Consider the following 27,939-nt stretch of genomic DNA (forward strand, 5'->3'; position numbering starts at 1 on the left):
CAACTTGGGGGAAGGGACCCAGCCTCTACTATCTGTCCAGTGCTCTGTGACATCACTCCCTCTCTTGTAGTAGTGTTCTATCTACATGGAATTAACCTTAGGTATTAAAATTTCTTCAGACTTAATTTGAAAACAGGCAGTTCTGAGTAGCACATTAAGATCCTGCAAAATGAATCCAGTACACGCGTCTTTAATCACGTAGTAAATTTTCTCTTTATGGCCAGTTCCCAAAGTACAGGGAAGCCATAAAGTTTGTGTGCTATTTAAAATAGTGTACAATTCAAAATTGTACATGAACTTTATGGCCACCCTGTAAATTGACTCACAGAAATAAAAACTCTTCTTGGAGCTTGGCATGGTGTCCCACATCCCTAATTCCAGCACTGTGGAAGGCTGAGGCAGGAGGATCACTTGAGACCAGGAATTTGAGACAAGCTGGGACAACAGAGTGATCCCAGCTCTACAAAAATAAAAGTTAAGAAATTAGCCAAGCGTGGTGGTAGGAGGATCACTTGAGCCCAGGTTACTGTGAGCTATGACTGCACCTTGCATTCCAGAGTAGGTGACAGAGCAAGACCCACGTAATGAGCATGTAGTTGATTTCCTGCTGGGAGGCCCTGCCATTTAAGGATTAAGTTCATGATCCCTGGAGTCTGAAAGGGATTCAAATCTTCCCTCTGCCATGTCTAGCACTTCCCTCTTTCTCTCTCTCACCCCACTGCACTCTCTTTCTCTCTCTCTCTCTGACTCTGCAGACATTTACTGAGACGTCCCACGTCCCAGAAGCCAGCTCTGTCCACAGTGCACCTCCGGCTCCTGTTTGTGGCCAACCCTCCAACAACGTATCTAGAAACACAGAGGCTTCTCTTGCTGGTTGCTCTTCTGCTAGGCTGGGACACCCTGGCCATGCTCTGCCTCCTCCTGCAGAGAAAACCATTCACCTCTTCCCACGGGGCGCCCTCTGTGTACGGAGGAACTAGGCCTGAACAAGGCCCAAAAGGGGGCATGTAGGGCCCAAACAGGGAATGGGTTCCTGCCAGGTGGGTGTTTAAAAGCAAGCAAAGGAACAAACGCCCCAGGCCCTGAACTCCCCCTCCAGCCTTCTGACCTTCTGGACCTGGATCACCCGCCAGGAAATCCGACACCCCCACCAGAGGGCAGCAAGGGGCCAGGACACCTACTGCTCCCAGCTCTGTGGGAAGAGGCTGAATTCAGGACACCCACCTATCCACCCCAAGGGACCAAGCCCTGGTACTAATGGCACTTTCACAAACACAGCGTCAGCCAGTCCTGATAACTACAAAGCCCTAAAAGAAGACAGAAAACAGGCTGAGACAGCAGCGCACACCCATGATCCCAGCACTCTGGGAGGCCAAGGCCAGAGAATCACCTGAGCTCAGGAGTTCAAATTGGAGACCAGCCTGAGCAAGAGCATGACCCCCATCTCTACTCAAAACGCAAAAAGCAGCTGGGTATGTTGTCTCACACCTGTAGTCCCAGATAGTCAGGAGCCTGAAGCAAGAGCCCAGGAGTTCGAGGTTGTTGTGAGCTATGATGACCCAGCACTCTACCCAGGGTGACAGAGCAAGACTATGTCTCAACAACAAAGGGGAAGAGAAAGGAAGGGAAGGAGAGGGGAGGGGGAAAGAGGAAAGGGGAAGAGCAGAGAGAAGGGTGAGAGGGAAGGAAAAGAAGTGGAAAACAATGCAAAAAAATCCATGACATGTGCAAAAAGACTTAGGCTCTAACCCAGCAAAAACAACTCCTTACAAGTTGTCAGAAGGACCAAGAGCTTGAAGCCCCTGCAAGGTGGATGCTCCAGGCCAAGGCTAGAGCATGGACAAGGAGAAATGACCACGGGCAGCCCTGAGCATCATAGTTTCCAGGCGCAGGCCCTGCCTTATCAGTGGCAATCTGGTGGCACAGGCAGCATCTTCTGATGCAGTCAGGGTGGGTCTTCCCTCAGCCAGTATGGCCAACCCCCACACTCCCCTGCTTGGGACCGCCCTGCTGGCTCCTCACAGCCACTGACCACCTGCGGAGGGGAGCCTCCAGAACCAGGGCTGCATCCTCTGCTCCCCAACCCTTCTCGCCTCCCACCTGCCCATATACCCAGAAGACCACTACTAGTTTGAAGGAAGAAACAAAGGCCACCAACAGCTGCCAGCCTGCTAGCATAGGAGTCTTGGACGTCGTCACCACGGTCACTGACGTCACCTGAGGGGACACCATCTCCAAAGGGGAGACCCTCTGAGCCCCCTGCTGGAGGGCTGAGAATAAGCAGAATAAGCCACCTCCCACGAGGCCCTACATCCAGACCACCTGGAGTAAGCACCCAAGGGACAGCTCCAGTTGGACGACTGCCTTTGCCCTTGTCTGGAGAAGCCTCTCACAAGACCGCCTCCTCTATCCTGCCCCATCCACAGAGAGAAAAAAACCATTTCCACTGACCTCCAGCTCCACAAATGCGGAGCTCATTCCAGAGCTCAGCTCCTGGCCTGGGGAGGCTACAGACCCACACAGGCCTGGCTAAATGGCTGATCCACTGACCGTGAAGTGAAAGGGCTCCCCTGAGAGGGTCATCAGAGACCCAGGGACCACAGGGCTGCCTGATCAAGACCCCACAACAATGAGTCAGTAACCAAAGCCATCAACAGCAGAAAGGAAACTCAACACAGGCAAGTGGTTTACCAATCAGAAAATCCAAGGGGAAAGAGCAAACAAACCATTCAAACCAACAGACATTGAAGCACGGCAGGGACCAGGCATCCTCAAACTTTTTAAACAGGGGGCCAGTTCACTGTCCCTCAGACCGTTGGAGGGCCAGACTATAGTTTAAAAAAAACAACTATGAACAAATTCCTATGCACACTGCATGCACATATCTTATTTTGAAGTAAAAAAACAAAACGGGAACAAATACAATCGCACCGCTGCATGTGGCCAGCGGGCCACAGTTTGAGGACCCCTGGGACATTCAAAAGTCAAGAGCTTTTGAACTCTCCAGCCATTACCAGCTAGAAAATGGGGCACGAGGCTGGGCGCCGTGGGTCATGCCTGCACAATCCCAGCGCTTTGGGAGACTGAGTTGGGAAGATAACTCGAGGTCAGGAATTCAAGACCAGCCTGGACAACACAGTGAGAACCCATATTTTAAAAAAATAATAAAACATTATCCAGACTCTGCCGTCTACACCTGTAGTCCCAACAACTTGGGAGGCTGAGATGGGCAGATCGCTTGAGCCCAGGAATATCAAGGCTGCAGTGTGCTATGATTGCACCACTGCACTCCAGCTTGGGCAACAGCACCAGACACCCTAGAAAACAGAGAAAGAAGGGAAGCCCCAACGGGTACATTGCACAGGTGTGCTACACAGTTCCCAGGAGAAGTGCACAACTACGACCCGGAAGCCCTAAAAGAAGCAACTACAGAACCTAATGGTATGTTCCTCTCCATACTAATTTGGGGAAAAAGGGGGGGGGAGGGAGGGAGGAAGGAAGGAAACAGGGAGAGAGGGGAGAGAAAAGGGAAAGGGAACGGGCAGGGGAAGGAAGTGAGAGGAGGGAAGAATCCCAGTGAAAACCACAACAGTCACACACCTAACAAGAAATGTACTGAACACATATGAAATAAGGAACAGAACACTGGTGAAGGATGTCACCGCCCTTCTCGGTAAGACAAAATAGCAGATGAGAAGTTATTAAAGATATATCTTCTCAGCACAACGCCCATAGCTCAGCAGCTAGGGCGCCAGCAGCATGCACCGGGGCTGGAGGGTTCGAACCCAGCCCAGGCCTGCCAAAACAACAATGACTACTGCAACAAAAAACAGCCGGCACCTGTAGTCCCAGCTACTTGGGAGGCTGAGGCAAGAGAATCTCTTGAGCCCAAGAAGTTGAAGTTGCTATGCCTTAGTGAGATCTGGCCTCAAAAAAAGAAAAAAAAAAAAAAAAGATTTATCTTCTTATCTATTCTGCCAGAAAAACCTATAGAATAATCCAAATCAAAATCCCCCATCAAATTTGGGGATGAGGCTAGGCTCAGTGGCTTAGGTGTGGTCAGGAATTCAAGCACTCAATCCTAGTACTCTGGGAGGCCAAGACAGGTGGATTGCCTGAGCTCACAGGTTGGAGACCAGCCTGAGCAAGACCCTGTCTCTATAAAATAGGCGGGTTTTGTGGCGGGCGTCTGTAGTCCCAGCTACTCAGGAGGCTGAGGCAAGAGAATCACTTGAGCCCAAGAGTTTGAGATGGCTATGAGCTATGACGCCATCATACTCTACCAAGGGCAACAAAGTGAGACTTTGACTTTGGATTGTTGGAATTTTGATTTGGATTGTACTATAGGTTTTTCTGGCAAGAGAAGATAAATCTTTTTTTTTTTTCATTTGTCTCAGATACAAAAAATTGGGGGAGATGAATTTAGCTTATTCTGAAGTTTATCTAGTTGAAAAGATACATGAGAAAAGTTAGAGAAAAATATGGAAAAAGAAAAAATAAGAGGTAATGAGGTCCTTTAAGATAACAAAATAACAAAAAGCCAAAGTAACTAAAGCAGTACATGTTGGCACAGGAATAAACCAATAAATTAGAAGGGTGAGTCCAAAAACACAGGAGAAACCACCCAAAACACAGCATTGACTTAATCCATGACAATCACAGCATCTCAAAATAGAGAGATAAAAGCAGCAATTAGTAAATTATGTTAGAAAACTGAATGCTCCATAAAATAAAAAAATTATATCCCCAACTCACACCATGTTTAAAAAAAAATTCTAGATGAATAAGAGATATAAACGTAAAAAAAATCTGAACTACCAAGTGTCAGCAAAAAATAGAGAAGGGTGTTTATTCACATTTGAGTAGGGAAGGCCTTTCTCTAAAAGATTTAACAACATAAAAATTCCAAATTTTTGCACGTCCAAAGATGTCTTTGGACAAAGTTGAAGGACAAAAGAGGTCTCGGATAAAACATCTGTAGTGTATACAGCAAATGAGGACTAACCCGCCACCCTAAGAAGGCGTCAACCAGGAGGAGCTGAGTGAGGCGAGAGGAAAGCAGACAAGAATACAAGAAAATGCAAATTAATTGAATTAATATTAAGCACACAAGAAGTTTATCATTCACAATTTAAAAAAAAAAAAGGGTGGCGCATGTGGCTCAAAGGAGTAAGGCCCCAGTCCCATATGCCAGAGGTGGTGGGTTCAAACCCAGCCCTGGCCAAAAACTACAAAAAAAAAAAAAAAAAAATGAAAAAAGCAATCACTTCATATCCATGTGTGAGTAAAACTACAAAGATTCATCATGTCCAGAGAGTGACCTCAGAGACACGGCTGCCTTACACACCTGTGCCATTTAAAATGCTCACCACCTCTCCAGGGAGCAACTGGGCAATGAGAATATCTATTTATTGACTCTCTAAACCAGGGGTCCTCAAACTGTGGCCCGCAGGCCACATGAGGCGGTGTGATTGTATTTGTTCCCGTTTTGTTTTTTTTTTACTTCAAAATAAGATATGTGCAGTGTGCATAGGAATTTGTTCATAGTTTGTTTTTTAAACTATAGTCCGGCCCTCCAATGGTCTGAGGGACAGTGAATTGGCCCCTTGTTTAAAAAGTTTGAGGATGCCTGCTCTAAACACTCAAACCATTCAGCACAGCAAGTCCACTTACAGGCGCCCATGCTACAACCACACACAACACACATCCACAAGTACTTAGTGTACAAGACTCCACACTCCAGCATTACCTGTGAGTGTGAAAAATGGGGAACAATCCCAAAGTTCAATAAGCAAACAGTCACACATTCTGCAAAGGTGAGACAGAATAATTTTGCTGTTCACAACTGACAGGGAACAATTTCTGAGATACATGCCTCCCAGGAAATCTAATTACAAATCTTATTTAGAGCCAGGTGCAGTGGCTCACACCTGTAATCCCAGCACTGTGGGAGGCCAAGGCAGGTGGATCGCCTGAGCTCAGGCGTTTGAGACCATCCTGAGCAAGAATGAGACCCCATGGGCAGCGCCTGTGGCTCAGTGAGTAGGGTGCCGGCCCCATATACCGAGGGTGGCGGGTTCAAACCCAGCCCCGGCCAAACTGCAACAAAAAAATAGCCGGGCGTTGTGGCGGGCGCCTGTAGTCCCAGCTGCTCGGGAAGTTGAGGCAAGAGAATCGCGTAAGCCCAAGAGTTAGAGGTTGCTGTGAGCCGTGTGACGCCACGGCACTCTACCAAGGGCGGTACAGTGAGACTCTGTCTCTACAAAAAAAAAAAAGAATGAGACCCCATCTCTCAAAAAAACTAACCGGCCATTGTGACCGTCGCCTATAGTCCCAGCTACTCAGAAGGTTGAGGCGAAAGAATCACTGGAGGGCGGTGCCTGTGGCTCAGTCTGTGGGGCGCCGGCCCCATATACCGAGGGTGGCGGGTTCAGACCCAGCCCCGGCCAAACTGCAACCAAAAAATAGCCGGGCGTTGTGGCGGGCGCCTGTAGTCCCAGCTACTCGGGAGGCTGAGGCAAGAGAATCCCTTAAGCCCAGGAGTTGGAGGTTGCTGTGAGCTGTGTGAGGCCACGGCACTCTACCGAGGGCCATAAAGTGAGACTCTGTCTCTACAAAAAAAGAAAAAAAAGAAAGAATCACTGGAGTCCAAGAGTTTGATGTTGCTGTGAGCTATGATGCCACAGCACTCTACCAAGAGCAACAAAGTAAGGCTCTGTCTTCAAAAAAAAAAAAAAAATCTCATTTATAATATGATCTCATTTTGTGGAAAAAATTTATAAATAGATATGTATATATTTGTGTAAAATTTAAGTAGAATATTTCCATAGACAGAATAGAAACTAGAAGGAACCTCTACCTCTTTAACAGTGATTGTCTCTGCAGGGATTGAATGGGGGAGGTGGTGAAGCGGGGGTTGGGGGGGCGCTTTCGTTTTCTAAAGTATTTGTTTCTATAAAGTTTGAATCTTTGTAAGGAGTGCATATTAATTTTTTAAGCAGAAAAAATATTAAAAGGATCCCAGGACCTATAATATGTTAGATGGCTGCTCCATTGAAGAGTTCAGGGTCTTCTTGAACCCCAAATTCTATTATCAGGACAATGGCTCTCTCCTCTTCTGGAGGTACAAGACAATTGCTAGAAGGCATAATATTTAAAATAGAGATGTCCAGCTGGGTATGGTGGCACACACCTCTAGTCCCAGCCACTTGGGAGCCTCAAGTGAAAGGACAGCTGGAGCCTAGGAGTTCCAGACCAGCCTGGGCAACACAGCAAGACCCCCACCTCAAGGAATAAAATAAAAAACAGAGATGCCGGGCGGCACCTGTGGCTCAAGGAGTAGGGCGCTGGTCCCATATGCTGAAGGTGGTGAGTTCAAACCCAGCCCTGGCCAAAAAAAAAAAAAAAACAGAGATGCCAGATCTGTTCGTTGCAATTATTGGTTTTTGGTGGGGGTTTGGGAGAAAATGCTGCTCCCTCAGAGCCTGACCTACTCAAGTAGCCTCTGGTTTTTCAGACTTCTCAGTATTTGAGAATGAAACAAAATAGACAAGCACTTTAAAATTCATTACCAGAAGATTCTCATGGAATTTGCTTCCACATGTAGAAAATAATCAAGTCCATTTTTCCAAAGACTTGCTTCAAAGTCCAATGTGGGGAGAAGTGATGTAGATTGTTCCATTTTAAGTTCTTCAACCAGAAAAAATCTAAAAATTCTTCCTTCCAGCTCAACAGAGCGAATCCATGAATCTATTGCTTCTGTTAAAGGAGGACAAAGATCCTCCTGGGGCCACAAATTCGGCAGCTTTTCCTTGGATTCTTAGAGCAGCCAACAGTTCTGGGATGTCAAGACATCAGACCAATCTTTAAAAGCAGCGTCCCTGTCACCTGACTCAGATGAGCTCCCGCAGTCCCGGGAGGTGGGGTGAGAGCCTTGGTTTCAATCAATTCACCCAATCAGCAGAAAAATAAGACACGTTTAAAATAAATAATTTCACATGAGCCCAGAGTTCTGGTTCCCAGCCCACCAGGACAGTAGCCCAGTCTTTCAGTGGGGAGGGGTCACCCTGGAATAACTGTGATCACACCCCCTAGAGTCATCAGGCCACTCCTCCTCGCTTGTGGGTTACCAGAAGTCTCTGAAAGTCTCTGCAGCCTTCCCTGTGAGGTTTTTTATTTGTTTTGTTTGGGGTGGATTTTTGTTTTGTTTTGTTTTGTTTTGTTTTTAAGACAGTCTTTTTTTTTTTAAGACGGAGTCTCACTCTGTCACCTAGGCTTAATTGCAGTTGCATCATCATGGCTCACTGCAACCTCAAATTCCTGGGTTCAGGCCATCTTCCCTCCTGGGCCTCCCAGAATGCTGGGATTACAGGCTGAGCCCTGGCACCCGGCCCTCCAACTAAGTCTTGATTTCCTCTCCAGGCACTACCAGCCAGCCTTGGAGGGTGGGCCACAGGAGTCTGTGTGCTGCAGAACCTGAGGGGCGGCTGCAATGCTGCTTGCCGGGCACTGCTCAGTGGTGTAGCATCATATGCAGGCAGCAGAGGAAGGAGGGAGAAGGGGAGGAGGCCAGGAGGGGGAGCAGAGTGGAGGGCAAGGAAGGAGGGAAGGAAGCCCCTCCCTCTTACACAAAACCTTTCTGGAGGCCAATCTGAAGCCTTAGTATTTAACCCGGCAATCCCACCTTTGGAAATATAAGGAAGGGATCATGAGTGTCTGCAAAAAAACCAAAACCAAACAAAAAAAGCAGCCACAAAGATATTTATCACAGCATTGCTCATACCAGGAAAACATTCTAAACAACTTGAATGTCCACCCCCGGGAGCCTCGCTCAGTGAATGTTAGCAGAAACTCTCACTGCTGAGTGTGGAAGAAAATGCCCATGACTGTGGAAAGAGGTCTTCACAACCCGCACGGGAGCAAGCGCCGGCAGCTTCGTGTGCCCAGGAGCGAGGAGGAAATGGGGCAAGCCACAGCTGGGCCTGGAGGGCAGAGCTGGGTAGTTCAAAGTTTCTTCTTTTTTGCTTTTTGCTATCTCTCATTTTTTCCAACACAATGAATGTAGGCATAATAACTAAAAATAATGTTTTTAAAATAAACATGTTCTCTCTTGCCAAAAAAGTAAGTGTTTTAATGCTAAACCGCTGAGCTGAGGCATATGAAACGGCTTGGGCGAACTCACTCTTGACCTGCAGAAGTAACACTTTCATATGGTTCAACCTAATTTTGCCACAGAATCCGGGTGAGAAGGAGACCTGTAGGAGTTATTTCCTCTGCCTCGCCCAGGGACAGGGGAGGAGGCTGCCCTCTGACTGCTTTTCAATAGACTTTATATTTTCAGGACAGTTTTAAGACTTGCAGAAAAATTTCACAGATAGTATAGACTCCTCATAAACAACAGGCACGCTCTTCTGCTGTGAACATCTCACATTATTACTAGTGCATGTACCAGAATGAATGAACCAACATCGACCCACTCTCGTTAACCCAACGTTCATACATCATTCAAATTTCCCTGATTTACACCTTTTTTTTTTTCTTTTTCTGTTCGATGATCCTATCCAGGCAACATTACATGTGGTCGTTGTGTCTCCTTAGGTTCCTCTCGACTGTCACAATTATTTTTGATGACCTTGACATTTTTGAAGAGTATTTTGTACGCTGTCCCTTCACCGGTATACACCTTGATGTTTTTCTGGTGATTCAACAGAGGCTATGGGTTTGGGTGGGAAAGCCACAGCAGAGAAGCACCTTGCCCTCATCATGTCCAGGGCCCATGCCCCCTGCACGGCCTGCTGCTGGTGGTGCCTGACCACCAGGCTGGGTTTCTCCACTGGAATCGGTCCTGTTTCCATACTGTGCTCTTTGGAAGGTCACCTTGCGCAGATGCACTTGAGAAGGGGGGATGGACGCCCACCTCCGCCCTCTGGTTTTCATCAGTGATGACCCCATCAGCAATGACCATCTCAGCAAGCCTGAATCCTTCCTCCTGTTGCCACAGCTCCCCCATCCCTGTTGGCCCTTCATTCTTCTCCAAACTGACACCCGTGCAGACCAAAGCTCCCCGTCCAGGTCTAGTCTTCCCTCCCTGATTTTTGTGCATGTGCCAGAAGACAGCATGATGCCCCTGTGCTGCAAACACTGGGATATTCGCTCCTGAACCGTCCATCTTCCCAGCATGGCCAGGCAGCAGGGAGCAGGTCACCAGCCAACATGAGCAGGTCAAGTCTCTAGCCAGCATCAGGCTCCCTCGTTAACTATCCAGAGTGAAAACTGCTACTGGTCCCAGGAAGGGGTATGGATAGCACAGTGGGAGGTGGGAAGGGTGTGAACCCTGGGCCACTCAAACTTCTCCTTCACTTCCGTGAACAAAGCCTCCCCACCACGGACGAAGGAGAGGCAGCTGGACAAGGCACCGGGGCTGGAAGAATTCTCCTGCCTACACTTTGGAACTGTGCCACCATATAAAATCCACTCCCCAAGCCCTAACCCCTAAGAAGCAGGGGGTGCTCTCCATGGCACAAACACCAGCCAGGAGACCTGGAGGAGAAAGCCTGATCAAGCCACAGGGCCCCACTTTGACCGGCTGGCCCCTATTGGGCCTGGGGCTCAGCCAGTCCCAGATCCCAGTCTTAGGGGACAGCAACCCCAGGCTCTGACACCTAGGCCCACCCTGGACATTGTTTGATCCTCCGCCCCATGGATGAAACTGTCATGCCGCCCAAGCACCAGGGCAGGGCCAAGAGGGCATCTGATCAGAGCCAGTGATTCCTGCCACAGGTCCTCAGCCTATTTCGCTCACGTCCTAGGAAACAACTGTAGAAAAGACCACTGGAGCAACGCTGTGCTTTACACTCCAGTCTCTGAAATACGGTGGGTACGTGGAGCAGATAAAACATTCTTTGAGAATTTTCTGGAGTAGTTACCAAAGTTCCAGGCATTGTGCTGGGTGCTGGGATCCAGGGGCAGCACCGGCCTGGGGCAGGACAGCAGATGGAGTGTCTGTGGGGAGAGGTGCTTCATAAAATACAATTTTTAACACAGAGTACAAAGAGGCCTTGGGGGCAGGCAGGGGAGCACTTGCCTCTCTGCCACGTGGCCCATCAGCTCCCAAGACAGTGACACACAGGACATCTCTGCAGGTTGAAGGCACATTCAGACGGGCAGGACACCTGGACAGGGAAGGCCACCCAGGCTGATGGCTCAGAACACTGGGAAGCAACACCCAGATGCTCACCCTCACGTTGGCAGAAGCAGCTCCCATGAGGGAGGGCATACCAAAATCATCACATTCACAAATGTCACCAAACACACTACAGCAGCAGAATGCCAAGGTGACAGGGAGAGACAGTCAGGACAGCTCCCTTGGAAAGAAGATGACAAGCCCAGGGGGGCTTCAGTCTGAGTACGTACGATGTGTCACCAAGTGTAAAGTGATCCTGAGTGTGTGGTCGGGGCAGTGGGCACTGGGCTCTGTCGCAAGGGACCCGCCAGGGCACCTGAGAGGACACAAGGGACATTTCCTAAAGATGCACCCCGATCACCATTCCCGGGAAGCTGCCACACACCACCCAGCATCAGCACCTGCTCTCAGGAGGAGACGGCTCCTGGCACCTACTCCCACACCACACCCACTGCCAGGCCACGCAGGGTTGATGTGCCTGGAGAAGGCCAGGTCCAGCTGAGAAAGGCCAGGGCAAGGGCAAGCTCCTGTGCAAATGCAGGCTCTGCTTCTCCCGCAGGGGACCTTGGTGGCCCTTCTGTCTGAGGCTCAGAAAGGGACTAACATGACACCACGCTCCCTCACGGTGGCCTCCTCTCCCCCTGGTGTGTTCCCCTTGCCTGTTCCCCTGGCCTCCGCCTGCCCCTGCCTCCTCCCCTGGCCTCCACCTGCCCCTGCCTCCTCCCTCCTGTCCCTATTGGCTCTCCCAGATTTTACACTACATCACTAACCTTCTGGGTGACAGGATTGTTGTTTTTTCCTAGTATATCACAGATCTCTACTTTTGCAAAATAAAACAAAACAAAATGAATTATTACCAAAATGGAACTTAAAAAAAAAAAAAAGACATTCTTCACTTTATCAGATTCCACACACAGCAGGGACCATGAAGGCTGCTAAATGGTCCCTCTGCGTTTTTGCACCCTTTGCCCTGTGAACCCAGGACAGCCCTAAGCCTCAGGGAGGCTGAGGAGGAGGTGAGCTCACCCAGATGAACGGCTCTGATCAGTGTCCCAGGGCACACAATGCCCTGACAATGACTACCAAAGGCTCCGACAGGCTGTAGCGCAAAACAGCTTCCAAAAAGGTTTACATGAATCTGTGGCCGCAGCTGCAGTCACTCAAGCAAACCATGGGGGCCATGAACCCAAGGTGGTCACAAGGTCAACAGCTACTGGACAAAGAGTCACTGTCCTCTGCAGCAACCAACATGGCCCTGTTCTGGTGGACTCACAGCCAGAACAAGACCTCTAGAGACAGCAGGCGGGAGAAGAGTGAAGTCCCCAGGGATGAGAAGCAGCTGAGGGGTGGAAGAGTCTAGGAAGGCAGGCCACGGAGAAATGTGGGCAAAAAAGATGGGTGCCCATGGGGGCCTTGGGGTGACTGGCCCTTGCCAGGAGAGGCGCACAGGCAGGTGGCACCACAGAACCTACACCCGTGATTTCTAGGCTGCAAGGACCAGTGACTGACCCAAAGGAATTGTTCAGATGCAGAGTCTCCCTCTGACTGCTCTGGTTTCCCACTCAACTGAAACCACATAATATTTCACGCTTACACACTTGGGGTATTTGGCTTTCTTTAAAAGCACAGTCCTTTTATATGCAGGAAGAAAAACTCATTTCATCTAAATAACTTATCTACGCCAATTAAATCTGTACAGATCTTTGCATCTTACCTCGTTTTACACACCTGATCTCACTTAGAAAATACTGTTTGCTACTAAATATTAACAAGCACTTGTAATGGCAAAAACTTAATTATCTCACACTAAATGTAATCTTGATGTTGATAGCATTGTCCCTACAGTAAAATAAGCCACAAGTCAGTCAATTCAAAGTTCTCCTTAAAAATCTCAAGACGATGAACTGCTTTTAAAAAACTTTTAATTGACACTCAGTGCCCATAGCACAGTGGTTACGGCACCAGCCACATACACTGAAGCTGGTGGGTTTGAACCCAGCCTCGGCCTGCTAAACAACAATGACAACTGCAACAGAAAAACAGCCGGGCGTTGTGGCAGGTGCCTGTAATCCCAGCTAACTGGGAGGCTGAGGCAAGAGAATCGCTTAAACCCAAGAGTTTGAGTTTGCTGTGAGCTGTAGCGCCATAGCACTCTACTGAGGGCAACATAGTGAGACTCTCTCAAAAAAACAAAAAATAAATAAATAAATAACTTTTTATTGAAATACATGTACAGAAAAGTTCCATACCATGAATGGTACCCACCCATTCAAACCAACACCCAGACCAAAAATGGGAATTATCAGCACCCCTAGAAGCTCTACCTCCCCACACACCCCCACCCCGTGCCTCCTCTAATTAGCATCTTCCCAGGGCAACCTGACTTCCAACACCATGTATGACCATTGCATGCTGACCTTCATATAAATGGAATCACACAGCCTGGACTCTAGCATCTGGATTTTTTTGCTCCATGTTACACAGCTAGACGCATCCACCCAGCTGCACACACCTGCAGAGCGTCTGTGCTCAGCCTGCTGTACAGAGTCACACGGGGAGCGTCCCTCCATGGACTGCTCCTTCCTGCTGTGAGGGCCGTGCGGGCTGTCAGCGCCTTTGGTACTCACCACCACGCTGCCACGACACTCATTCTCGGGTGTGGCTCTCCATGGTTGTGTCAGTTTCCTGCCACAGCTGTAATAAATTACCACAAATCGAGGCGTCTCAAAACACATTTACTGGCCAGGCATGGCAGCTCACACCTGTATCCCAGCACTCTTGGAGGCCAAGGCAGGTAGACTGTATGAGCTCAGGAGTTCAAGATCAGCCTGAGATATAGGGACATCTGTCTGTACTAAAAATAGAAAATTTAGCCAGGGGTTGTGGTGGGCACCTAAAGTCCCAGCTACTCAGGAGGCTGAGGCAAAAGGCTCTTGATCCCAGGAGTCTGAGGTCACAGTGAGCTGGGCTGATGCCCCAGCACTGCACCCAAGGTGACAAAGTGAGACTCTGTCTCAAAAAAAAGAAAAAAACTCACACATTTATTCTTTCATAGTTCTACAGTCCAGAGTTCTGAAGTGGTTTTACTGGGCTGAAATCAAGGTGCTGGTGGGGACACATTCCCTCCAGCGGTGCTAGGGGAGAACCCGTGTTCGCCTTGTCCAGTTTCTCGTGGCTGCTAATGTTCTGCAAAGCGCTCTGGTCTCTGCCTCTGGCGTCATGCTGCCTCCTACTCTAAAGTCAGGTCTCTGTCTGCCTCTCTCTTCTAAAGCCCCTTGTGATGGCATTCAGGGCCCTCCCAGATAGTCCAGGATAATTTATGCATTTCAGAATCCTTAATCAGGCCTGCAGAAACTATACCACGTAAGGCAAAATTCCAAGTTCCGTTTGACTTGATAACATTTAGGGGCCGCTCATGCCCAGAGGCACATTTCACCTACTTTCACTGGGAACGGGGTTGCTGGCCATAGGGTATTTGTACACTTAACTTTAGTCAATGCTAAACAGCGGCTACCCAAAGCAGTCGTCAGAATGTACACCCTGATCCTAAAGGGAATTCATGTTGCTCCAGGTCCTCACCATCACCTGCTGTTCTCAGCTCTCCTGACTGCAGCAGTTCTGGTGGGTGTGTAAGGGCATCCTGTTTACAGTTCATTTTGAGTCTCCCGGATGACAGTTAGCCATCATTATCCAATGTGTGTGGTGGTGAAGTGTCTTTTGCCCTCTCTCCTATCAGGTTTTCTGCCTTTCTCTTGTTGGTTATATAGTGCATTATTTTAAAATGAATCGTGTTAGAATATATTCCACTAAAGATAAGGGGGGATTGTTTCTGGTGCCAGGGCCTGGGGTGTAAGGTCCAGTTATGTCCAAGCAATCAGTTGACATGAATTCTGGACAACATTTACCTGTAATAGACTTCAGATCTCTGAAAGCTTGAACACCTCCTAAAAAAAGAACATGCGTGAGTGCTCAGGGACCACTGTCAGGACTGGGTGGGTGGAAAAATATAAGCCCCAAATCAAGGTCTCTGGAGATCAGCTCCAAGATGACAGACTAGAGACATCTCCGCATCAGCCACCCTGGGCTCTTCAACATCAAACCACAGAGACAAAGATCAGGGAAAAGGAGAGTGAAAAAAGTGAGGAGGGAAGGAAGCAAATGAGAAGAAAACACACATGAGGAGACAGCAACAAAAGAATTCTGGCAGAATGGAAAATCAGAAAGATCAATCCCCCCAAGGAATCATGAGCCAAATAAATCTATTATGCCTGCATTTACTTCCTTGAAAGCAAAGCCAATTTCGCCTAACGGGTGGCCATCAGGACTGCAGCCCCCTTGTGCATCTCGCAAGTGCGTGCAGACGAGATGGGACTCCTCTGGCTGAGTGGGGACCTCAGGAGCAGCCAGTGCTGACCAAGAATCAGGCCCGGTTCCCTGCTCATGCTACCAGCAACAACCATCTGACGTCTGCTGTGAAAGACGGGAAACTAAATACACCAAATTCCAGGTCCTCAATACCCTGATAAGGAAAGCAAGCAGGTTTGGGACATCAGTTGACATGAACTGCAGGGTAATGTGAGACGTCTGATTAAAGCCATTAAGATGACGGGAGTCTGCAGAAATCCTCCCCCAAACAAATGTGGTTTTCTCCCCCACTGAATTATGACCTCTAAGGAGGCTGACAATCAGCAGGCTGTTTCGTAATGGCAAAAAGGTAGCACCAGCCAGCATCTGAGCCCTGTCCCCACAGACAGACAGTGATCCGAGGGGCTGACCATGGGCCTCACCACCCACCCCCTCCACCCTGACTCAGAGAACAACAGGCAGGCTGCAGCTCCAAAAGAAACAGCAACTTCTCTAACAGCTATCTCAGGAGGCAGAGAGGGCCAGACCTACAGGTGCCCTGTGGATGTGGGCCACAGACAAGAGGCACCCACATGTCTCCCCAGAGCCCCCTGAGCTGCAGGGGCCTCTGGGCCCATCTCCCTGCAGTGCAGTGTGGCTCAGCATCCCCAGCCAGCAGCTTGAGCTCCTGTGTGCCTTCCCCAACGCCTCTCTCTGCACAGCCACCTGAGGACCTGCAGTCCCCTCCCCTCACAGAGAGCCAGAAAGCCAGCAGGAGGCCCTATATTGACAGCCTTCAAGCTCATCCAGGCCATGGATGGCTGGCTGAAGAGCAGGGAGGCCACACACCCGCCACCAGGACCCACGTCCCTCTGCCCTACAAGTCTCTTGCATGCAGTGGACCCAGGTGTCCTGGTTTGCCGGGAGTAAGTCAGCAGAACAAATTAATAATGTGATGAATGGCTTGTTGTGGATTTTGTCATTCCTGTAGAAGAACAGGGTCAATTTAATCTAGAAAGCCTGTAACTCTCTAAAGGGAAAAATTAAACTTCCATACTTAGAAAGTCTGGGACTAGGCAACAGCAGCCTCCTCCTACCGACAGTGGTGGGGAACAGGCTCCTAGAGCCGCCAGTCCTCAGCCAGACACCTGTCCCTATGCCCTCCCTGACCCCGCTGTGCCTCCCCACCTCCCCAGATATTCCCTTGCCCTTCCACATGCCCCTCTCCTGGCCCCTTGCCTTGCTTGGTAAACTGTGTATTAATATCACCCGGCTTGCTCTGCCCCGGCCCACTGACTCTCTGGGCACACCACACGCCTGATGATCAGGAACCATGCAACCCTGCCCCCTAACCATCTCCAGTACTCACACACAGAAACCACGTAATCCTGCCTGCCCCAGGCTTGGAGGGCTCTTCTGGCCTGGGCTCTGGAGGGACTGACACACCCACTCTTCCAGGGTAAAGTCCATGACCCACCCTCCCACCCTGGGCTCTCACACCTCCCAGACTGTGCTTCTCCGGGAGAGCCTTTAGCCCAGAGTCAGAACAGGGGTGCCAGACTACCACACATCCCCAGCAGCCCCTTCCAGCTCCCCTCCTGATGCCACTCAGGTCCAAACAGGGAACAGTAAAAATGAAACACAGCAGGTGCTCAGAGAAGGCCTGCTGTGTGGATGGCCGGCCGGCCGGACCGAGCTCCCAGCGAAGGGACTCGGGGCCGCACCAGCAGAGGACATCTGCCCCAGTCCTGCCATTGCAGAGTCCCAAAGTATCAAAGGACTGAGAGATGGATGACACCCAAAGTGAAAGGCTACCACGTAAATGCCCCGCAGGCCTTTCCATTTTTAGATAAACCATCTCACAGGATGGGTACAGGAAGCAACACAGGAATTAGGTTGGGGTTCCCACAGCAAGGGGCAGGGAACGCCACCCCCACGGTCCCCTGAGGCAGTTCCCCACATGAAGCATTTGTTAAGTCAGAGGTGACACTGCTCCTGAGCATATCAAATCCCCTCACTGCTGGCCGAGCACAGACCAGCCTGTGATCAAGAAAAAAGCCATTACTTAATAAAATGCTTGGAGGGCTCTTCTGGCCTGGGCTCCGGAGGGACTGACACACCCACTCTTCCAGGGTAAAGAGTTAATTGAGAAGCTGAAAGCTGTTAAAAGCCCAAGGGAAAGACACCATCAGGAGTTCTTGGTTTGGAGGGGCTTCTGCTCCCAGAATTTCTAACCCAAGATAGCACAAAGATGTTCACACCCAAAGGTCAAAGGCAGACCGTACATCCAACCATAGGATGGCAGACTCCTCTCTAGGTCACTGAGCCATGGCACTCGAAGGCCAGGGAAAGCTGAGCAGCAGAATCTTCACACACACACACAAGACAGACACAGATAGTAGGGCTGTGGGGTGAGGAGAACCTAGACTTTTAGCCCAATGCCACTCCCTAGAGAAAGAGCCATCAATGTGACCAACTTAGTCCTGCCCCAGGGGCTCAGGATCTAGCAATCGGGCCAGGTGGGCAGCAAGGGGACCCAAGGCCGGAACCAATCCATCCAGCTGAGAGCTTTGACTCCTACCATCCAGAACCAGCCAGAGGGCCAGAGGTCGTGGAGGAGTCAGAGGCCCTGCAGGCAAGTTGGGAAAAAATACGCTCGCACGCACCCACAGCGCCGCCCAGTGCTTTAGTGTAGGTTTTCACAGATCTAACATCATTTCATCTGCACCAGAGCTCAGTTGCTGGTGAGGAAGGAAGCAGAAACCTACATGGGTCCTTCCAGGATGAGTCAAGTCAAACTCTGAGCAGCATGCTCTGTAGCTGGCTCCGCTTGAGGCAGACCTGGTCTTCTAGAGCTCCCAATTGCTGCCACAAGCCCCACTCCACTCCACCATGACAGCTACCTCCAGCCCTGGATAACGCGGCCAGATGCTGGAGCACACGGCTCACTTACTACACCAAAAGACTAAGAAATGGGAACTGTGTGACTGGAACAATGCGCAGGCTTGCTGAAAAATCCATCACTTCTTTTTTTTTTTTTTTATTCTTTTATTTATTTTTTTAGAGACAGAGTCTCACTTTATCACCCTCAGTAGAGTGCTATGGCGTCACACAGCTCACAGCAACCTCCAGCTTCTGGGCTTAGGCAATTCTCTTGCCTCAGCCTCCCAAGTAGCTGGGACTACAGGCGCCCGCCACAACACCCAGCTATTTTATGTTGCAGTTTGGCCAGGGCTGGGTTTGAACCCACCACCCTTGGTATATGGGGCCAGCGCCCTACTCACTGAGCCACATGCAGTCAGTTGGTGGTTTCCCTTAAACCAACTGGGGAAAACTGTATTTTTTATTAAATTAACAATGCATATAACAATTCAAAGAAGTTCAGAGAGCTTCCTTTCTGGGGAATAAATTCCAGGAATGTAAAACCAACCAAATTAAAAAAAAAAATTTATATATACATATATATGATATATATATATATACACACACATACACTTAAGGATAAGGATACATTTTGAGAAGTGTGTCTCTGGGCAACTTCATCATTGTACAAACAGCATGGAGTGCACTTTCACAGACCTAGATGGCACAGCCCAGGCTCTATGGTACAGTCTGTTGCTCTAGGCTACACTTGGGTAGCATGTTAACCTGCTGAATATTGTAGGCAACTGTAACACAATGGTAAGTATTTGTGTGTCTAAACATATCGGGCACCTGTGGCTCAGAGGAGTGTGGCACCGGCCCCATATACCAGACGTGGTGGGTTCAAACCCAGTCCCGGCCAAAAACTGCAAAAAGAAAGAAACAACACCATAAAAACACAGGGCGGGTGTGATGGCTCAAGCCTGTAATCCTAACATTCTGGAAGACTGAGGTGGGTGGATTGCCTGAGCTCAGGTGTTTGAGACCATTTAAAACAAGCCAGGTGCTGTGGCAGGTGCCTGTAGTCCCAGCTACGGGAGGCTGAGGCAAGAGGATCACTTGGGTCCAAGAGTTTGAGTTGCTGTGAGCTGTGATGATGCCATAGCACTTTACCAAAGGTGATAAAGTGAGATTCGGTCTCAAATAAAAATAAAAATATGGTTTAAAAGATTAAAAATGGTACACCTGGCTGGGCACAATGGCTCACACCTATAACCCTAATACTTTGAGAGGCTGAGGCAGGAGGATTTCTTGAGCCCAGGAGTTTGAGACCAGCCTAGGGAATAGCAAGACTCTGATATAAAAATATAGCTGGGTGTGGTGGTATGAGCCTGTAGTCTCACCTACTCTTAAGGCTGGGGCAGGAGGATGGTGTGAGCCGAGGAATTTGAGGTTGCAGTGAGCTATGATGATCTCACCGTATTCTAGCCTAGGCAACAGAACAAGCCCTGTCTCCAAAAAGAAAATAAAAGGGCACACCTTTATAGGACACTCGCCATGAATGGGGTTTGCAGTACTGGAAGTCGCTGTGGGTGAGTCAGTGAGTGTTGAGTAATGGCCTAAGCCATTACTACATTACTATAGACTTTATAAACACTTAGGCTACACTACATATATTTTTTAAATTAAGCCACAAGAGAAATAAAAATATTAAAATTAAGTCACCGCTCTACGACATTATGACAGCTACACCATTACTAGGTAACAGAAATTTTTCAGCTCCGTTATAACCTCTGGGACCACCATCGCACATGCAGTCCATGGCTGACTGAAACATCACCGTGGGTCACACACCTGTACATACCTATCTCAACTGAAGATTCTAAATGATGTTGCTTTACTCACTACTGACTCATTAAGAGTTTGTGCAAAACAGGTGCCTCAGTCTTTCAAAGCCAAGCACATCTTTGCACAGCTGATGCTAAGGACAGGAAGTGCAAAAACTTCATGTTAGCTTCAAGTGCAAAAAGGAAGACACCAGAGGGGGCCAGCAAAGATGTCGGCTCTTTTCCTGGATGGCAAGCTCCCAACCCTTCTCCCCATCTCCAGGAAGGGCCCTGTGTCATCTGTGGCATTTCTACAACTCTCCCCATCCATCAGACGCTTTAGGCCCATGTTGAAAATGAACCCTACCCATGTCACACGGGGGTCATAAGTCCTAGTCACACCATCCCATGTTCAAAAATAACTCTGATACAAAAATGGGCCCCAGGAGATAAGGAGAAGTCATGAGCCTTGTGCTCTTTACAGCTCAAGTCCAAGAGGGAGCAGCAGTATGCTCCTGGGCAAGTCACAGGTGCCTGGTCCCCAGCCTGCTCCCTGAGAAGTGAAGACAAGACCTACCTCTTGGGTTTGTCCAGAAATGGTTTAGTTTAAAACAGCAAACAAAGCTACTCAGGAGGCTGATGAGGGAGGATCATTTGTGGCCAGGAGTTCAAGATCAGCCTCCTGAGCAATAGCTTAGCAAGGCCCAACAAACGATAACAACAACAAAAAAGAAAAGCAGAACTCAACATGCACTACTACCCCATGATGTATGTTTAATTCCAGTGGTTTCTCTATCAAGAACCACTGTCAAACGTTGGAGTGCTTTGGTTTCCAGAAAACCTCTGGAGATAAAAATATTTTCGCTGTCAGTCAATGCAAGAATCTCAACCACTGATTTTTTTTCCTTAATTTTGATGCCTCAAAAACAAAACAACAGATGTAGCACCTTATATTAGAACAGCACTTTACAGAGTTTATGAAGCACCTACACCACATTCTCTTATTAAGCTGTGGTTACAACTTGAAAACCTGAACCTTAAAACTCCCTGGACAATACAAGAAGCCACACAGGCCTGAGGCTACACAGGCTCACCACCATGGCCTTGCTGTCATAAAAGAACCTCTCCTTAGTTCAATATTGCATCTCGTTTGTGCTTCAGAACAACCTCAGGCATATTACAGATGCTGAGAAAGACTCCCAAGGCCCCAGGGATTAGTGGCAGAGCCAGGCTGGAATCAAACTCTCATTACTCCAAATTGCACCCTCTTTTCTTACTTCTCCGTGCCTTTCTCATAAAACCAGAGTGCCTCACCTGGCCGTGCCAGAACACAGGCAGGAAACAATCCTGCAGGGGAAGGCTTCTGGAAGGGAAGGAGGAGTGGACATGGACAGGAGCCTGGAGATGCCTACTCTAACACTAGGTATAAGACAAGTTTAGAAACACCCAGATGGAGCAGGTAGTGAGCCTGGATAAAAGTGCCTCTTCCCAGGGCATCCGTATCCAAGCTGGACACAGAGCTGGCTCCGGCAGCAGGGACTGCCTGTGTACAAACAAGCCAAACCACCAAAAATCCATAAAGGAAAACTTCAGCACAGAATCACAAAGCCCATTCTTGGGCCGCCTTGTCTTCCCAGCCAGGTTCTCTTCTGGCCTCCATGAAGACTGGCTTTGCACTGTACAATTCCACAGCTCTTTCCCAACCGCCCACCAAGCAGAAGCTTCTGTGCAAATGTGAATACAGCTAAATTCCAGCTCTGGGGCTCAGGGAAAGGAGGAGCAGGGCACCCAGCTTGTGCTGAAAGACTGACTGGGTTTCACTCATTCACCCAATAATAGCAATGAGGGTCCACCGTGTGCCAGGCACTATGGGGACCAGAGGGGAACAAAGTCTTTTACATTGGAGTGGTAAGAGACAGACAGTAAACAAACAAGTATATAAATAGCACACTGAATTTTAGGTACTAAGAAGAAGCGGGGTTAACAAGAAAGAGGAAAGTGATGCTAATGTATGCAGGGTGGCCAGGGAGCTGGCATATAAACTGAGGACTAAAATAGCGAGGGAGCAAGCCCAGGTGGACACCTGGGGGCAGGACGAGCCAGGGAACAGGCAAAGCAGGTGCAAAGACACTGAGGCAAGAGCAACCTGGCAAACTTGAGGACCCAGAGCTAAGAGGGAAAGAATCACAGTCAGCTGGGACCATGCAGGATGGACAAAGGGACCCCAGGCCAAGGTGACAGGTAGGGGTGGGGCAAACCTGGTCAGTGAGCCTGTCTGCCTGGAGGAACCTTGTTTTGGGGCCATGGAGGAGGGGACTGGACAAAATCACAATGAGAAATATGGGTGTGGAGAGGGCACTGGCGAGCCACCGAAGCCTTCAGCAAAGGAGCCAGACCTGGCCTGGGTCCAACCTCCCAAGGGGTGGCCCACAGCCTAGCCCTGGGAAACCCCCAAGCCAGCACAAAACTCATAATTCACACAGCAATGGCACACCACCAATCTCTCTACCCCCAAGGAGAAAGCCTGACTATGTGACCTTGAGGCCACCAGCCTCCTTGGGCTCCTCTGTGCATCTGGACAGGGACAGAGGGGAGGACTGGCTTCAAGAAAGGTGAGAAGATGGTGCCTGTGACAGCTGACTCAGCCAGTGCCAGCAGGCTGCTCAGAGACACAAGCTGGACCTAACCCGGGAGTAAGCAGGGGGACTCAGGGAGGAGGAGGAAGCCGGAGATCACTCTCCCTGTGGGCACTCAGCCCACCACCTTCTGAGAGAATGAGTGAGCATCACCAACCCCTGCGGGCCACCCAGCTGCCTTAGTGAGCAATCACTTTAAGTGACCTGCATCGGGGATGGTCAGTCCTCATGGCCACCAGCAGGGGTGAGGCCTGACGACAGTCCTGCAAGGGCTCACAGCCTATGAGTGGTCCAGCTGGGACCCACACCCACACCCAAGGCTCTCTTGGTCTCCCCATCTGTCAAGGAACAGGCTGCAAGGCAGGGGATACATGTTTCTACAATTGTTCTATAAGGCCACTGAGGCCAGCCAGTGATGTGTTCATGCCCACCAGCTCTGGACTCCCTCAGACTCCCAGGGGAGTAAACGTTTCTCCTAGACTTCAGACCATGGCGTCCCCTAAGGCCCATACCTGTTGGTTTGCAGGGCAGGTGAGCAAGGCAAAGAACACAGAGGAGCCCTGAGAAGGAGCAGAGGCCTGCTAGGGGCCTCTGATTGGCCTCAGCCCCCAACACTGCCCCCTTCCGACTGCCCTCACTGCGGCTCAATCCAAACAAATCCAGTGCTAACCTCGCCATCACATGTGTTTTTCTTCTGAGTTCCTCAGTTTTGTCTAGGAAAAATCAAGGTGTTTTAGCACCCCCTCTCAGCTTCCAGGGGTGCGACTGGTGTCTTTTACAATTATCTTTTATTTTTATCCGGCATTTCTTAGCTCAGTTGGCAAATGGGATATGTGTGCTTCTCCATTTCACAAACCATCCTCACCAATTATTTCTGTGAAACTAATATTAAAAAAAAAAAAGGAGGGTTAGAACTACTCAAGGAATGGTTATACAAACAAGTTAAGGAGCCACAATTTGGGCTCCAGGCGCCCCAGAAAGCAAGCAAGGTGAGAGAGCATGAGGAGGTGATGGTCACCAGCTTTGCCTCCTCCCAGTGCCCCCATCTCTCCCGCTCCCACACACTCACACCCAAGTCCCTGTGGGACTCAGCCTCTGCTTTTCTCAGCCCAGGGATGGAAAGGCAGGCAGTGGGGAGGGGCACACACCACCATCCCTAAGGAGAGTGAAGACCCTCATGTGTCCCACTGTCAATGCCATTGCCCAAACCTGGCTCAGCTTTGGACCTCACTCCAGGACGAGGAGGGCTGCCGACACAGCCAGCTGACAACCAGGCCATCCCAGCTCATGCACTGGCCCCCTGGGCACCACCTGGAGCCCCAGCAGGGTCTCTGCCTGTGTCAACCCCAGGAGATCTAGACTCAGAAGACTTCTGTAACACGGCACCTACAGCCACCCTGGGGAGACCAGCATGCTCCCGGGCCCCTGCCTCCCTAGAAGGGGGCCCTAACCCAGAAGACTAAGAAAGGCCACCTGCAGGGTTCTGGCATCGGCCTGCTTGTACCTTAGGAAAAGTTATCCCACTGCAACCCTGAAAGCTCTCAGGCAATTATTTCTAAAAACCGTTGTCCTTTCTAAAAGAAAAAAGAGAGAGAGAGAGAAATAACACCCAGAAAGGTGGACAGATTGAAGGCGCCAGGGACAGTTCATCCCAGGGACCCAGAGGTGAAGGGCCAAGAGCAAGGTGACTACACTTAACCCTAGAATATTTAAGGCCGGTCCCTGGTAGGTGGCATCTGAATGCATCTAAAAAAATTAAAAGTCCTCCTCTTGCAAGTAAATGCTAAGTTAAGACTAAGAGGTTCCATCTAAGCCCCCCTGGGAAGACTCCTGGACGGGTGCCCCCTGCCCCTTCCTCCCGCGCCCAGGGGAAGTTCGCCCCCTGCCGCCCGCACCCGGGCTCGGCGCGGAGCGAAGTCTCCAGCGGGGAACCGGGAGCTCCGCGCCCGCCCAGCCCATCCGCGGACTACCCGCCCGGCGGCAGCTGCGCCCGGGGGAAAAGGCCCGGCCGAGGGGCAGGTCCGCGCTGCGCCGGCTGCCCAGGGGAACGAGGAGGAGGAATTTTTAATCTAGAGTCCTTCCCTCCCGGCCTCGTTATAAAGAAAAAGGGGAGAGGGCGACTATGGGGGAGAACCCAGAAACGACCCCAAACTCGGGAGTTGCCGCCCGGCACGGAGACTCGGTGGCCGCGCCGAGAGGGCCCGCCGAGCGCATCAGCGGTCCGGCCAGCGCTGCCCACAGCCCCTGACCGCGGCGCCCCCGCCAGGATGCGCGAGCCGCTGCTCGTCCCCGGTGCGCCCGCCAGCCGGTCGGGGGAGGGGTGTCCGAGCTGGTCGGGAAAGAGTGGGGCGCGCGGTCTGCACCCCCAGATCTCGGCGGCGGCCAGCCCCGCCGATCGTCCCTCTCCACGGCCGCCCCGCTGGGGGATCCGGGGCACAGAGCTTGGGCCGCCGCATCCGCACCCACCCCCATCTCGCCGCCCCGGTCCCCGCGCCGCCCCGGGCGCCCCCAGGTTGCCGGCGCCGGCGAGTCAGGCGGCCCAGGCCCCCAGCTTACCTGGCCCGGGCGCGGGGCTGCGCGGGGAGCCGCTGCCCCCGCCCCGCCGGCTCCGGCTCTGTCCGCGAGGCGCCGCCGCAGCCCTTTGTGAGCCCGCGCCAAGCCGCACACGGCGACCGCCGCTGAGCCCGGGAAGCTGAATACGGCGGGCGCGCCCCGGACGCGGCGTACGGCACGCAGGGCCGCCTCTGCCCGGCGCACGCGGGGCGCCCCCCGCACTCGCCTGCGGCCGCCCGGCCCGCACCCCTGCCAGCCCCCGCGCCGCCTCCCCCGCAGCCGGGGTCTGAGGACCTTCTCCGCGAGGCCGCGCGGCGGGAAGAAAGGGAAGACAAAGATTCGCTCCTGCCGGGCGGTGGTCCCGCGCCCCCCGGCCCTGGCTCCGGGACAGTCAGCAGGGCAGGCGGATGCGCCTGGGACCCGGATCCTGCGGGACCGGAGCCCGGGCTCTGGCAGTCACGGCTCCCCAACCTCCCTGGGCCCTGGGGAGCACACAGATTCCGGGGCGTGCCTCGGACCTGGTGGCTGGGCAGCGTAGGGGTCCGGTCCTCCCGGGGGAGAACAGGTGCAGGCGAGGCTCCCGCGCCCTGCCCCGGGCGCCACGCTGCCCCCTGGCGGCCTCCGGAGCGCGTGCTTCGCAGAGGGACTGCAGCGACCGCGCCTTGCTGGCTCGGCCCTGCGCGGCAGTGTGCTGGGCACTCCCCCCCGGGCGAGAAACCCCCGAGCATCGCGGCCTCTCCAAGCCCTGCCTGGCAGGGGAGGCCTCCTGCTGTCTCCCTGCTCAGATCCTCTAGACTCAGTACTGAATTCCAGGGCCTACGGATCCCTGGTAACCACCCCAGCACCCTTTCTCATACCCAGTCCTGCTTTAGACCCCCAGAGCCTCATACCCTGCCTTCCTATCCTTGAGGTACTGCGTGGAGAGGACCCTAGCCCCTCCTCTGCTCTGGGGAGCACACATTCACAGACAGAGTCACACTTCCCAAGGAGAGTCAGTTATTGCCCCTACTGTGCGAATAGTGCGCTTGAAGGTCATGCTCCAGGGGAGACGCTAGTGTCACCTTTGCCCCTCTGGCCTTTTCATTCACACGTGGTAATCTGTGGGCTCTTCTTGGGAAAGCTCACAGAATGTCTTCTCTGCACAAAGCCGGGTGGCCCCTCCCCTCTCTCCCACTCCCTTCTCTCCCCTACGCCCTCCCCAAATCCAGTTTGCCCCATGTTTTCTCCTTTTGGCTGGATTAGGTGGAAGCCACGGTGTGGGAGGCCTGAAGACAAGGGACTCCCTCCCCTCTCCCCAACTCCTCTTCACCCCCCTCCAACACCACAAAAGCCAGAGCCCCCAGTTGGGCCGGGGGAGCTGGTCCTGGTTGAGCAGCTTTGTGGCTAAAGTCACAGGTTCCTGACCCATTCCTCCTCCCCCTCCTTGAGGTGAACGTATCTTCACTGTTTATTTTCCACCTAAATACTCTGGGTCACCCAGCCAATAAAAAGTTTAGCTTCATCAATCTTTTGTGGCCCAAGCCTTTCTCCAGTGCTGAAGACTGAATAGCAGCAATTGGAAAGAAATGGTCCCATAGCCTTGAATGTTATACACTAAATCCAAGTGCGTCCCTCTAATGTGGTCAGATCTCATGGGAGACGGATGCCTGAAGATGGTCCATGCATGTCTGTGGTGTGTTGGGCCCAGTGGCTCTGGCAGTTCCCTTCAGCAACCTCCCTCGATCTTCCCACGAGCAAGCTCTGGCTCATTCACTGGGCCTTAGGCCCCGTCCTAGCACACAGGAAGGACAGTGGCTGATGCCTACAGTCTACAGGATTAGAGGTACAGGCCCACCCCAGCCTCACTCAGCTTAAGCCAACCATCACTATTCAGAGAATTTTTTCTTTTTGCAGTTTTTGGCCAGGCCGGGTTTGAACCCACCACCACCAGTATATGGGGCCAGCACCCTACTCCTTTGAGCCACAGGCACTGCCCTATTCAGAGAAATTTTTAAGAATCCTGGCATAGGAAAGGCCTTTCTATGTATGCCACAAAACCAAAAAGCAATAATATAAAAGATGGCTAAATTTGACGTCAGAAAAACTCCTGCATGGCAGTCACCACCATAAGTTAACAATAAACCAGGGGGGAAAAAGTTTGCAATTCATATCACAGTTAATTTTTAATTTTCCTAACATACCAATAGCATGAAGAAATAATAAGAAAAAAGATCAACTCAAAAAAAAAAAAGCAGCAAAGAGTAAGAATCACTTCACAATGGAGCTAGAACATATTCTTCTTAGCAAAGTATCTCAAAAATGGAAGAAAAAGTATCCAATGTACTCAGCCCTACTATGAAAGCTATAACCCAATTATAGCCCAAGAATATGGGGAAAGGGGAGAGGGAGCGGAGGGAAGAGGACAGGTGGAGGGAGAGTGATTGGTGGGACCACACCTATGGTGTGTCTTACAAGGGTACATGTGAAATTTACTAAATGTAGAATATAAATGTCTTAACACAATAACTAAAGAAAATACTGTGAAAGCTATGTTAAC

General features: G+C 50.8%; 1 protein-coding gene across 6 annotated transcripts in view; it reads right to left on the reverse strand.

Annotated features, from left to right (window-relative positions):
- The window catches only part of APBA2 (amyloid beta precursor protein binding family A member 2), a 289,264-nt gene extending 263,729 nt beyond the window's left edge, over window positions 1–25,535 (reverse strand). For 5 of the 6 annotated variants that reach the window (XM_053581965.1, XM_053581966.1, XM_053581960.1 and 2 more), the window contains exon 1: window positions 25,407–25,535. The gene's annotated coding sequence lies outside the window, so the exon portion shown is untranslated. Of the gene's footprint in view, window positions 1–13,809; window positions 13,828–25,406 lie in introns of those variants that run through there. The other variant, XM_053581962.1, reaches the window with a different exon arrangement.
- Window positions 25,536–27,939: the final 2,404 nt, after the last annotated feature.

This window comes from Nycticebus coucang, chromosome 2, assembly GCF_027406575.1.
Source record: "Nycticebus coucang isolate mNycCou1 chromosome 2, mNycCou1.pri, whole genome shotgun sequence".
Lineage (NCBI taxonomy): Eukaryota > Metazoa > Chordata > Mammalia > Primates > Lorisidae > Nycticebus > Nycticebus coucang.